This window comes from Tupaia chinensis, unplaced genomic scaffold (genome assembly GCF_000334495.1).
Source record: "Tupaia chinensis unplaced genomic scaffold, TupChi_1.0 Scaffold143935_1, whole genome shotgun sequence".
In the NCBI taxonomy this organism is placed as follows: Eukaryota; Metazoa; Chordata; class Mammalia; order Scandentia; family Tupaiidae; genus Tupaia; species Tupaia belangeri.
Genome location: NW_006203786.1, coordinates 528816 through 541177, shown reverse-complemented (window position 1 = coordinate 541177; position 12362 = coordinate 528816).

Below are 12362 nucleotides of genomic sequence, written 5' to 3'. Positions count from 1 at the left end.
TCAAGCAGAGCTAGGTTTGGATCCCTTTGTCAGCTACACATTGCATGGTATTTATGTCTGAGCCTAAGTTTGCTCATTTGTAAGTTTGTTTCACCAGGTTGCTTTGAGGACTAATGGAAATTAACCTCGGGAACCAGCAGTTAGTATAATGGCTATGTCGCTGGACTCCCACGTAGTCAACAGCAGTTCGTGTCCTGGACCCGGTGGCTTAAAGCTCATGCTGGGTGCATGTGTGTGCGTGCCCAAGATCCCGAGACGAGAATGGAGGAGAAGGGATTGTGGTGTGACCATCCCCCCTGGGGGGTGATTTCTCACTTTCTGTCTCTATGTCTCTCTCTGTCTGGCGAGCGCACGTGCCCTATAGCAAAATTAACCTCTAAAGAGAATCTAGAAGAGATGTAGTCTCCATAGTAAGCAATCAATTGCAGTCCTTTTTGCTCCTCACTGGGACTAGAACTTTGTGCCTTTTGTTGGCTATGTTTATTTTCTCTTTGCAAGTAGTAATGGCTAAAACACTTAATGTGGGCCAAGTTAATGAATACTACAGCTATTTAATTGGATCTTAAACTAAGGAGGTAGATCTATTTCAACCACACTCTAGAAGACAAAGAATGGATGGACCCCGTTAGTTGAAAGGTACCTACAATAGAAATTAAATATTCAGGGTGCAAGTAGCACATTCATTATGTGGGCAGTAATGGCTCAAGTGTTGGGTGCAATTGTACTTTAAGGAGAGGGAGGTTTTCTTGGTCTCGATTTCAGTTTGTTCCCTGCTCTGTGTCTATGGTATGTGCCAAGGCTACCTTCCTGGGGCCATCTCTCTGTAGGGTTATTTGTCTCATAGGCAGTTCTAAGGAGCTATTATATTAAATGAGTCATGGTGAGCAGGACCAACTCCTTCTATTCTTAGCTTTGAACTAGAGAAGCCCAATTATTGTTGATTGATTGGCAATATTAATGGAAATAATCTTTCCACTCCTGTCTTCTGTAGCCCCTCCCTAGGTCCAAATTATAATTCATGACATTCCCCATTGTCTTAAGGACAAAATCAAAGCTTCTCAATATATGAGGTCTTCCCCTACCAGGTCCTTGCTCATCTCTTGAGTCATCTTCATGAAGCTCCAACACCTGCTGGCTTCCATGCCAATATCTGAAGGTCCCAAGAGTACTGTGCTATCTCTTTCCTGTACACCTGTGGATATGCTCTACCTTTAGCAGAAGGTGATCTCCCTCACTTTGTTGATCTGGCTAAATCTTGTCCTCATTCTCTATTAAATTTCCCTCTTCCTTATCTATCTGTTTAAATCCTTCTGTGATTGTCCTCTAAGATGTAATGTATCTTTCTCTAGGATTCTTTCTTGTCTCTCAGACTCAAGCATTTTTGGGCTCTTCTTTATTGCCATGCCATGCGGGCCTATGGCTTCCTCAGGACATATTCTGTGAATTATAGGTAATTCATTTCACTCTAGACTCTGAGTCTTTAGTGTCAGGAACTATGATTTCAATCCCCTTATTTTCACTGCTTAGTTTTGTTCCTAGCCCATGACAGTAACCAAAGGAAGGAAAGGAGGAGTAAGGAAGGAAAACGAATCCCCATTTGTCTTTCAAAAGTCTACTTCCCACTAAGGGAATCTAAGGCGTTCTCTTGTCCAGATTTAGTTCAAGGGCAAGCCCGACTTTGTGCTCAGAGGAAGCCCTGTAATAGAGAATATTTTGGAAATCAAAATTAGGTTTATGAGATAAACTTACTGTCTAAAGGTGAGACCGAGTTTCTAAAATTGGAATCAAAGTCTTTGAGAAAGAAAAATACTAGTAAGAAGTAATATAGCAAAAGCATTAAGAACATCAATCACAGAACCAAGTTGCCTTAGTTCGAACCCCAGCTCTGCCAGTTACAGGCTTTATTCATTTCAGCAAGTTGATTAATAGCTCAATTTCTCCAACTGTAAAGTGGAGGTAATGGTGGTACTTCTTAAGGGCTGTTACGAGGAAGAAATTACTTGATATATGTAAAGTACTTATTAAAAAGCCTGGCATGCCGTAAGCACTCTATGAGTGCTTATTCTCATTCATAATTGTCTAGACTAAGATATTTCTAGCCTCTCTAGCTGCAATCTTTTGGTTGACATGCCCTAACATGAGAGTCCATATATAAAACATAGATGCATTTTTATAGACATCATATATTGAAGCGCTTGGATTTTATCCTTAAGACAATAAGGAGTGTCATGAATTACAGTAAGGACCTAGCAAGGGCTGCAGGAGGCAGGAGTGGAAAGAGTAACAGTATTTCTATTACCACTCAATCAACAAAAATTGGGCCTCTCTAATGCAAAGCTCAGAATCAGAAGGAATCTTGTTGAGATTGGGAGGAGAATGTGGAAGGCTATATGGGATGTCCTTAGCCTCGCAGTGTTACACTACTACCGTATTGAACAGCCATCCAGCTGGCCAGATTATTGGGTTTTAATCAGGAGTCAGAGGAAACATGAGCCTTCTTGCTTATTTTCCAACAACATTCATAATACTTAATGGTGATGATTACTGTCTCCAGACTATTTTATCTTCGCCATCATCCTATAAAGACACTGATATCCCCATTTCATAGGTGAGACAACAGAATGCTAATGTATCTTTATAAAGCCAGGCAACTAGAACTAGTTGGTGGAGAGCTGGGATTTGAACCCAGATATGTAAGATTCCAAACCAGCACTCTTAACGATTATATGACATGCTTCTACCTAACAGGAATTACAGGGGCTGATCAAGATTAAAAATACTAGATCATAGATCTTGCCTTTAGGAACCTAATACACACTAATACATTAGTCTGAGAGAGAATGATCCATTGTACGTAGGACCATAAAACATAGGGTCTTGGGCTAAGGAAAGATCAAGATTGCCTGGGTGGAAGAGACTAGGTGCAGAGATCAGGGAGAGCTTCACAGAGGAAGGCGTTTGATCTTGGCCTTGAACAGTAGGCAAGGATCTCAAGGGAGAGAAGGCTAATCTTTGTAAGAAAGAGCATAAACAATTTTATGGCTATACGTCATAACCAGAGAGTGGTTAGTCAGTTGGTGTAGCTAGGGCATAGTGTGAAAATAGGAGAACCGGCACGAACTGAGTCTATATATATACGTATATATACTTAGCCAAGATTCCTTCCTTTTTATTTATTTATTTATTTTGGGGGGAGAGGTTTTTACTATATATAGGGCACATGCACTTGTCAGAATGACAGAGAGAGACAGAGAGACAGAAAGCGAGAAATCACCCCCCTGGGGCGGGGGGTGTGTGTGACCATGCCGCAATCCCCTTCTCCTCCATTCTCCTCTTGGGATCTTGGGCACTCACGCACATGTGCCCGGCGTGAGTTTAAGCCACTGGGTCTGGGACTCAAACTGTGGTCAACTATATGCGAGTCCAGTGACATAACCATTATGCCAACTGCTGGTCTCAAGGATTCCTTCCTTTTAAGCAACAGAAAACAAACTCTATGTTAAACTAAACTCACAGATGTACACTGGGAACTTACAAAGTCAACAGGGAGCTAAAGAATCAGACTCACAGTCTGGCAGAAATTACTTAGAGAATGATTCTTCTCTTTTTCTTCTTTTCTTTTACAATATTAAAATAATTTTTTAAAGGTTTTTTCCATAGGGAGCATGTGCTTGTCAGGAGAGACAGTAAGAGGGAAATAGAGAAATCACATCCCAAGGGGAATGGCCACACTGCAATCCCTTTTCTGCCGTTCTCCTGGGATTTTGGTCACACATGCATATGTGCCCGGCAAGATTTTCAAGCCACCAGGTCCAGGACTCAAACCACAGTAAGTCATGTGAGAGTTCTGTGCCAAGAAAGAGGAAAGTTAGGAATAGTCTTTAGCAGGACAAGTAAGTACAGGAGAGCTCCAGTGTTTGTTGCTGTCCTTCATCCAGACGCTAAAGATCCAGCGTCTAGAACAATAGTACCTAATTCCTGAGTTTAGGTTTCTTACTCTCCCTGGCCCTAAGAGGAAAAAGCTATCAAAAGAGCACCCAGAGGAGCTGAAAGACAGCATGGTGGTTAGGGTGCTGGACTCTGACGTAGCCAACTGTGGTTCAAATCCCGGACCTGGATGCTTGTTTTCTCACTTTCCGCACCACTCCTCAACCCCATATCTCTCTCTGGTCAATTTAAATAATTATATTAATACATAAATAATTAAAATTAAATATAATACAATTTGTTTTAAAAAAATAAAAAGAAGCACCCAGAGGTTCTTTAGCTTTTCACACAAGTGGAGAAGTAATTACCTCCAAAGAAAGAAGAAGGTCTCTGCTGTTGGGAAGTATAAATACAGAATGGATTTCTTAAATTCCTCTACAGAAATTATCGATGGTTTCAGAACAAGATAATCACCTGGTCATATCTGTGAGTTGGATGCCCTGTGGCAATGTGGAAGGTGCTTTAGGGAGTTTGGGGAAGGGGCAGTGGTCTTGCTAAGAGGCTCTGCCTTGGTTCAAGTGAGAACAGAAAGAGCACGCAGGGAGGGGGGGTAAAAGGACAAACCCACAGGTAACAGGAATGGCGGGGGGCGCCAATCAAGGGTCGCGGCTGCCACAATTCAGTGTACTCTCCCTCACTTGGACGGTATTACCTTCATTTGATGAGAATATTATTGATCTAATGAGGGATTATCCCAAGGCTTATGATTTTATAAATGAGAAAATAACACACACTCCAGGGAGACTTAGCTGTTACATTAACAATTAATAGGAAAATCTGACAAAGCCAAGGCTTGGAAGTCATGCTTATCATGAATAATATAGAGCTAGGAGAGTTGGTTGGAACCCAAATACATTCAAAGTAATTTTCCATAAACCTGCCACCTCCAGTTTGAAAATATTTCATGTGCGAGACTGTGATTTTCTTGACAGGCTGGGGTAGGAATACGAGGAAGTTGAAAAAGTAAATTGCTCTTTTTGTAATGGTAAAAATGTCATTACTATGTAGAACATTAATCTTTCGGATCAGGTATTATATCTTCAGCTGAGAGTCTAGTTCTCAGCGCTATGAGAAAGTATGTTTGAGAACTCCTAAAAATATGATAACTGGTTTTATTTTATTATCCAAACAGTAATAGGTGTACTTTTCAAGTTATTCAGTGCAGCCAATTACGTTTCTCAGTACTGAAATAGCAGTCATTTCCAGATGAAGGCACTGTGCCAGCTGCTTCCAGTGGCTGCAGTGAACTCACTGTGTCAGCACTGCGGCCTCTCTTGCATCACAGGGACAATTCCTTCCTTGTAGGATATGCTTTGGAGAATGATGTCAGTTTCTGTGTCTCTCAGCTAGGTTCACTGGGTTCCACATTCTTTTGTGCTCTGCTTATTTCTTCCACAGTGAGAGAGAGAGAGAGAGCCCTCAACAAGGGCCTGATGCTGCAATTCACCTACAACCTCCATCAGTCCTGGATCATGGGCACATACCTGCCCAGCATATTTAGGGAGGTCTTTAACCCAGAACCTTCCCATGTGGACCAGTTTTGCAGAGCATCCCTTGGGTTCCAAATTCTTTTTAAAATTTGTTTACTTTTATTTACATTTAATCTTTGTATGTTTTTATAGCATACGATATGGGGTTTCAAAGCACAAAAGTACTGCATGTCAAGTGAGTCAAAGATATTACCATATGCTATACCTTTCCTTTCTTGTGTCTGTTAAATGTTACTTTCTTTTCTGCCTTGGGTTTGTCCCTCTCACCCACACCAGCCCACCTGCTCCTGTACAGTCTATATTCTATCTTAGATGCCACTTAGAAAAGACTTGATTTTGTTTAACACGGGGCTGTTAGGAAAGGCAGGATCTGTTGGGCTCCTCAATTGTAGGCCTAGAGACAGAGATTTAGGAGCAGTTAGGTTATTCAGGGAGCAGTGGGAATAGGAAGGCAAGGAGGACAATGAGGAGCTCATTCCTGAGCAGCACAGCTGTGAGCAAGAGGAGCTCTGTCCCACCACGGACCCTCAGGGAGACTGGCACACGCTTCAGAACTGTTCCTCTTAGGGGAGAGGAAGCTGAAGCATTTGTATACCAACTCCTCATTTGTTGAAAGTCCTTCCTAAGTGTCGTGTCAGCCTGCCCCCCACCCCACCCGGACACAGACCAGGCATTCACCTGCAGTCAGAAATGCCCTCCAGAAGCCATTTTTATCCACAAGAACCATCACAGGCAACCAACCTCCAGGATGGGCTCAAAGAACATGGCATGCCTCAACCAGTAGGTAATACAAGGATTTGAGAAAATTAATTGCCGTACCTTAAAAAAATATCAGTGAGTGCCCTTAAAAAACTTTCCACCATGTTAAATGAGATATATTGAATTTCCAGGAGAAACATTCAGAGTACATATTTGGCTGTGGATGATTCTTTGAAAGCATTTGCAATCTAATAAAGAATATAAGCTATATTTACAAATAGATCTAACATGGATCATATAATACGTCATATGCAGAATGAGCAGTGGCAGGGATGACATCTTGGTCAGAGGGGAAGGACTCCAGAATGACTTCTTAGAGTAGGTGGCACTTGGCCTTTGTATTCAGAGATGAGAAGAGTGAACACTTTATGAAGAGGAAATGGAATAATCAGAGACGCAGAGGATAAAAAGCAAGAGCACACAGAGATTGGAAAAGAAATGATAAGGTCTGGGTCCATTTAACCTAATCTTGGGGAATGATGGTGAGCTGTTGGAAGAAGATTACAAAGTTCTGTTGGGCCCAATTCATGAAGTCTTAATACCTGGCTCAGGATGCTAACCTTTGCCCTTCAGGCTAGTAGTTTGAAACTGGTATGTCAGGCATGCAGGGGTGCCATTACCCTTGCGGGTATACTGCCACTGTGGTATTGAAGTGAAAAATTGGTTTCTGCTGCAGCAGAGATGCACATACAGGCATGCACACTGGCATGCACACTACACACACTGTTACGGTGCCATTTCTCAGGTAAGCCTAGTAGGTCCTATCTCATGGTGTGGGGTAGGATACAATTTATAAGAAGCAAGTAGAGAGTGGTCAGATAGAATGACCAAACACTGTTTACTGCCACATGAAGGACATGGCCTCATGTTTACATAAACCAACACAGTTGGAAAAATGGGAAGATCTCCCACAAATAAACACAAAATGTGGCAGCCAAGTTAATACTTTAGTGATGATAGATATAATCAACTCAGTATTTTCAACTGGAACTTTCCCTTCACAGCTATTTTAAACATTACAAATATGCCAAGAAATCACAAAAGCTGTCAATCACCTTGACGCAATGGAGAACCATTTCAAGACCATTAGAGGAAAGCAGTATGACCTGATCAGGGTTCTGTTGTTAAGAGCCTGAGCAATAACATTGGACCTCCATGGTTTTCCATGAGTGAGGGATTTTCTGTAATACAAATATATGTTCAGGCCACTTTCCCTACCACTTATGCATGTAGCCAAAAGGGAAACTGAATGGGACATTTTCAGATTAGAAACTAAATTCTCTTTGATACAGGTATAAAAGCAAGAAATAACACTCCCACAGCAACATTCGTCAATATGTACTTGACAATGACTGGAGTTTAGTAGTGCTTCCCAAAGTTCATGTGCTGGAGACTTAATCCCCAGTGCATAATGTGAAATGAAATTCTTACAAGGTGATTAGATGATAAAAGTTCTGCCTTGTGAATGAGTTAATGCTGTTATCTTGGGAGTGTGTACATTATCACTGAGTGTGTTTCTGATGAAAGGATGAGTTTGTCCCTGTCTCTCTCTTCTTACTGCCTTCCACCATGGGATGATATAACAAGAGGTCCTTAACAGATACAGTCTCTTTGATTTTGGACTTCTCAGACTCCAGAACTGTGAGAAATATATCATCTCTTTATAAATTATCTACTCTGTAGTGTCCTAGTGGCACAAAATAGACTAAGATGACAATTATGTACTGGACTCCTACTGTATATAGAGGCCTTTTTAAGTGCTGTCAGGTTGGAAAGATAATATTGTATGAAACTGGTAAGTTACTTATCCTGGTCTCTGTTATTTATCAACAAAATGGAGATAATAACTACTATATTTCAAGGTAATTGTGAGACTTAAATGATAGAAATTATTAAAACTCATGGCCTTTGACACAAGTTTAATAAATGAGAAATCATAGACAACTTCAGTAAATGTCTTCAGGAGCATATCTTGAAAGTCATTCAATGGAAAGTTTACAGAAACTCTAGTGAAATCAGAATATCCTATCAGTAAAACAAGTCTTCTATATAAAGTTCCTGGTACATCACAAATTATATCTGTTAACTCTGGGTATAGTACTTACAGAAAATAGAACACATTCCATTTTCTTAAATGGCTATCTATTCTTAAATGGCATTGTATGAGACTAAAATTTTTGAGAATTGATATCCTGGACAGTGCTTCAATATCCTCTTTATCTCATATACTTTGTTTGTTTAATCATTCATTCAATATCCATTTTTATTTCTTTTTATTTTATTTATTTATCTTAGAGGTTTTTGCCTTAGGGTGTACGTGCTCATCAGAGAGACAGACAGACATAGTGGAAAGTGAGAAATCACCCACTGGAGGGATGACCACACCACATTTCCTTCTCCTTCGTTCTTCACCCTGCATCTTGGGCATGCATGTACCCAGCATGATTTTGAAGCCACTTGATCCATGACTCCAACTGTGGTCAACCATGTGGGAATTCAGCAATATAACTACTATGCCATCTTCTGATCCCTCAATAACCATTTGTGAACATATACTATAAATGCTAGATGTGAAGGAGACATAGAGAAGTGTAATATTTCTTTAAGTGTCTTACAATGTATATGTATAGATAAACCATATGTGTGATATATATGTATGTAACATACAGTACATATATACATTATACAGTTAAGTAATGCTATAAGACAGTTTAGACAAATACAAAAATTAATTGTGTGCGGGACCAGCAGTTAGCGTAATGGCTATGTCGCTGGACTCCCATGTAGTCGACCACTGTTTGTGTCCCAGACCCAGTGGCTTAAAACTCATATCGGGCGTGTGTGCGTGCGTGCCCAAGATCCTGAGAGGAGAATGGAAGAAAAGGTATCCCGGCGTGGCCATCCCCCCTGGGGGGTGATTTCTCGCTTTCTGTCTCTCTGTCTCTCTGGCAAGCGCACGTGCCCTATAGCAAAACTCTTTAAAAAAAAAATAATTGTGTGATAGTCAGTGTTGTAATTGCTCAGGAGAGGAGATGTTCAGCCTGAATTAAGAATGTTCCACGGTGGATGTAGGCCCTAGCTTGGCCTTTAAAGAATGGCTAGGATATCTTCATTCAGGGAGAAAGAGAACTTGGTTGCTAGTGTTAATAAGCGGGACAGTAAAGGAGCGAGTTGTGTTAGGGATTAATTGTGTTAGGCAATAAGGCTGTGACATAGCAAGATTCTGGAGCCAGCCCCATTGCCTAATGGTTCACGGTGCCAGATCCCACAAAACAGTTGGTGGTTTGTCCTGGTGGCGCCTATGTGAATGTGTGCCACAAATCCCAACAGGATGGAGAAATGGAGATGGGACTGTAGCATGGCCATGCTCCATTGAGGGGCGCTTTTTCTCTCCCCGTCCCTGTCTCTCTGATGATTGCACACATCCTCTGGCAATTAAAAGGTCAAACAAAGTAGCAGGATTCAGGCTATGAAAGGAGTTAGACCAATCTCAATGCTAGGCTAGGTCATCCGGCCCATAGATCCTAAACCAAGATGCATTGAGGAGTCAGTAAAAGTTTGAGGTGACCAACAGTAAAAGAGGTGGAGAGAGAGCATCTGGAAAACATAAAAAGTCTTCAAATAAAAAATATCTGAATTGCCATGCTCTCCAAGCAAAACATATCTCTAGAACAAATTCTGTCAGCCAGATTTTGGTTTTCAGTCACTGTTTTAGACCATTACCCGAACACCAACCAGTTGCCATGCCACATGATTGACAGGTGTTAATAATCAAACAAATCATTATTTCTTTCTGAGCCCTGAGAATCCTTCTCTGTGTCACAAGTCATGAACATTAGCTTACTGATTCTTCTCCCACCCTGCTTCCCATACTCAGTATGACCACTGCAGCAAGTTTGCTTTGAACATATTTGCAAAAGTACGTGAACCTATGAGTGAGGGAGTAGCATTTATCCTAGAAATGTGCAGTGTGTCTTCGTATACCCTACCCCTAACTTCCAACTGCCCACATTCAAACTTTTTTCTTTTGTATTCACTTTCAAATATACATTTTTTTAAGTCCACTCTATTAAGACCTTGGGGCTATAAGATAACCTTTCTCTTAAGAGAATCGAAATTTCAGCGTCCTGCAGAACAAGAATTTAAGGATGCTGGCAAGAGCAGGCAGAGATATAGACAGATTATTTAGAAGTCATGAACCAGTTCCAGGCTCCACTGCTGGCAGGCATAAGTGACTGAACCTCTCTGAGTCTCAGTTCCTTCCGCTCCCAATGAGGGAAGTCATCCTTTCCTAGACCACCTGTTGATGTCATTGTGAGGACCAAGTAAGTCATGAGTATATAAGATTTACCAAACTAAAAGTCTTTTTTTTTAAGTTTATTTTTTTTCTGGAATAGAGAGAAAAAAATCATCCACACAGGGCTTGCATTCTATTCCCAGCCTTAGCCAGCCCTGATCATAGACAGGTGCACACCACAGAGACCCCAGGATGTGAACTGAGGACCTTCTCATGTGGATCCAGTTGCATTTCCATTGCACTAACCTTCTGGCCTCTGAAAATCCTTCTAACACTATTGTTTTGTCTAGTCCTCTTCTGTAGCAATTGCAAGGATATTATGGGAGGAATGGATCAGTAGGGTGAGTGTCTTGTGTCTGATGAGACCACTGTGTACCGTGTAATTAGGTTATATAGTTTTATTTACTTATTTTTTAATTTCCTGCAGGGCACATTCACTTGCTGAGGCAGGAGAAAGAGAATGCATTCCCCAAGGTGGATGGCCAGGCCACAGTCCGTTCTCCTTAATTCTCCTCTAGGGATTTTGGGCACTCACATACATGCACTCGGTGTGTTTTTTAAGCTGTTGGGTCTGGGACTTAACTGTACAGTTGGCCATGTGGGATCCAGCTGCCTTAATTACCATACCACTGGCTGGCCTAAGTTACGTACTTTTAAATTTGCCATAGAATATATGTTTTAAAAGATTCTAGGAAACCAGGAGAACTTGCATTGCAGAGGCTAAGTTTGGTGACACTAAACACAAAAAGCAAAAGTAAAACAAATAGATAAAACCATGATTTTGCAGATTAAGTATGTTACCCTGTGCTGCAGGCAATAAGATGTTCTCCTCCCCAGTCTCTATCATCTGAACACAGCTTTACACTCTTGTGAACTCATGTGGTTGTCACAGTTGCATCATGAGGTGATCTAGGAGGGGGTGTTTGCTCTCTAAGTTACTCATTACTGGTCAGCAAGAAAGTGAAGGATTAATAGGGACCAGCAGTTAACGGAATGGCTACGTCACTGGATTCCCATGTAGTAGACCGTGGTTTGAGTCCCAGACCCGGTGGCTTAAACTCACAGTGGGTGCATGTGCATGCATGCTTGTCCAAGATCCCAAGAGGAGAACAGAGGAGAAGGGATTGTGGCGTGGTCATCCCCCTGGGGGGTGATTTCTTGCTTTCTGTCTCTCTGTCTCTCTCTTTCTGGTGAGCGCACGTGCCCTATAGCAAAAACCCCTCCAAAAAAAAAAGAAAGTGAAGGATTAAATCTGGATTTCATGTCTGTCTAAATCAGTCTTTTTTTTTCCTGTCTCTGCTGTGGTTTCAATGTGTTCCCCCAAAACTTTATGTGAAATATGGTTATGTTAGTATTATGAGGTGAAATCTTAGTCTGACTATAGGATTAAGATTTGGGAAATGTTAATCACCTTCCAAATTGCCTTTGGGGTGTAATTACATTAAAGTCATCATGGTGGGACTCCCATAATTGAATATTGGTAGATTTATAAAAAGAGGGAGTGAGACCAGAGCAGACACATGAAGACACATAGACACATACGTGAGATTGCTCTCTCACCATGTGCTGTCCTGCACTGCCTGGGATTCTGCAGCATCTCCAGCAATAAGAAGACCCTTACCAGATGCAACCCCTTGACCTTGTATCTCTGACACCATGACCTAAATAAACTCCCATTCTTTTAAATCACCTGGACTCAGATATTTATGTTATAAGCAACAAAGAATGAATTAAAACAATCTCTATCTACAAATATTGATCAAGTTCCTAAAGGATGATGGAAATGGAGGAAAAAAGAAATCAAAGCATTGCTATTTCTCCCCACATCT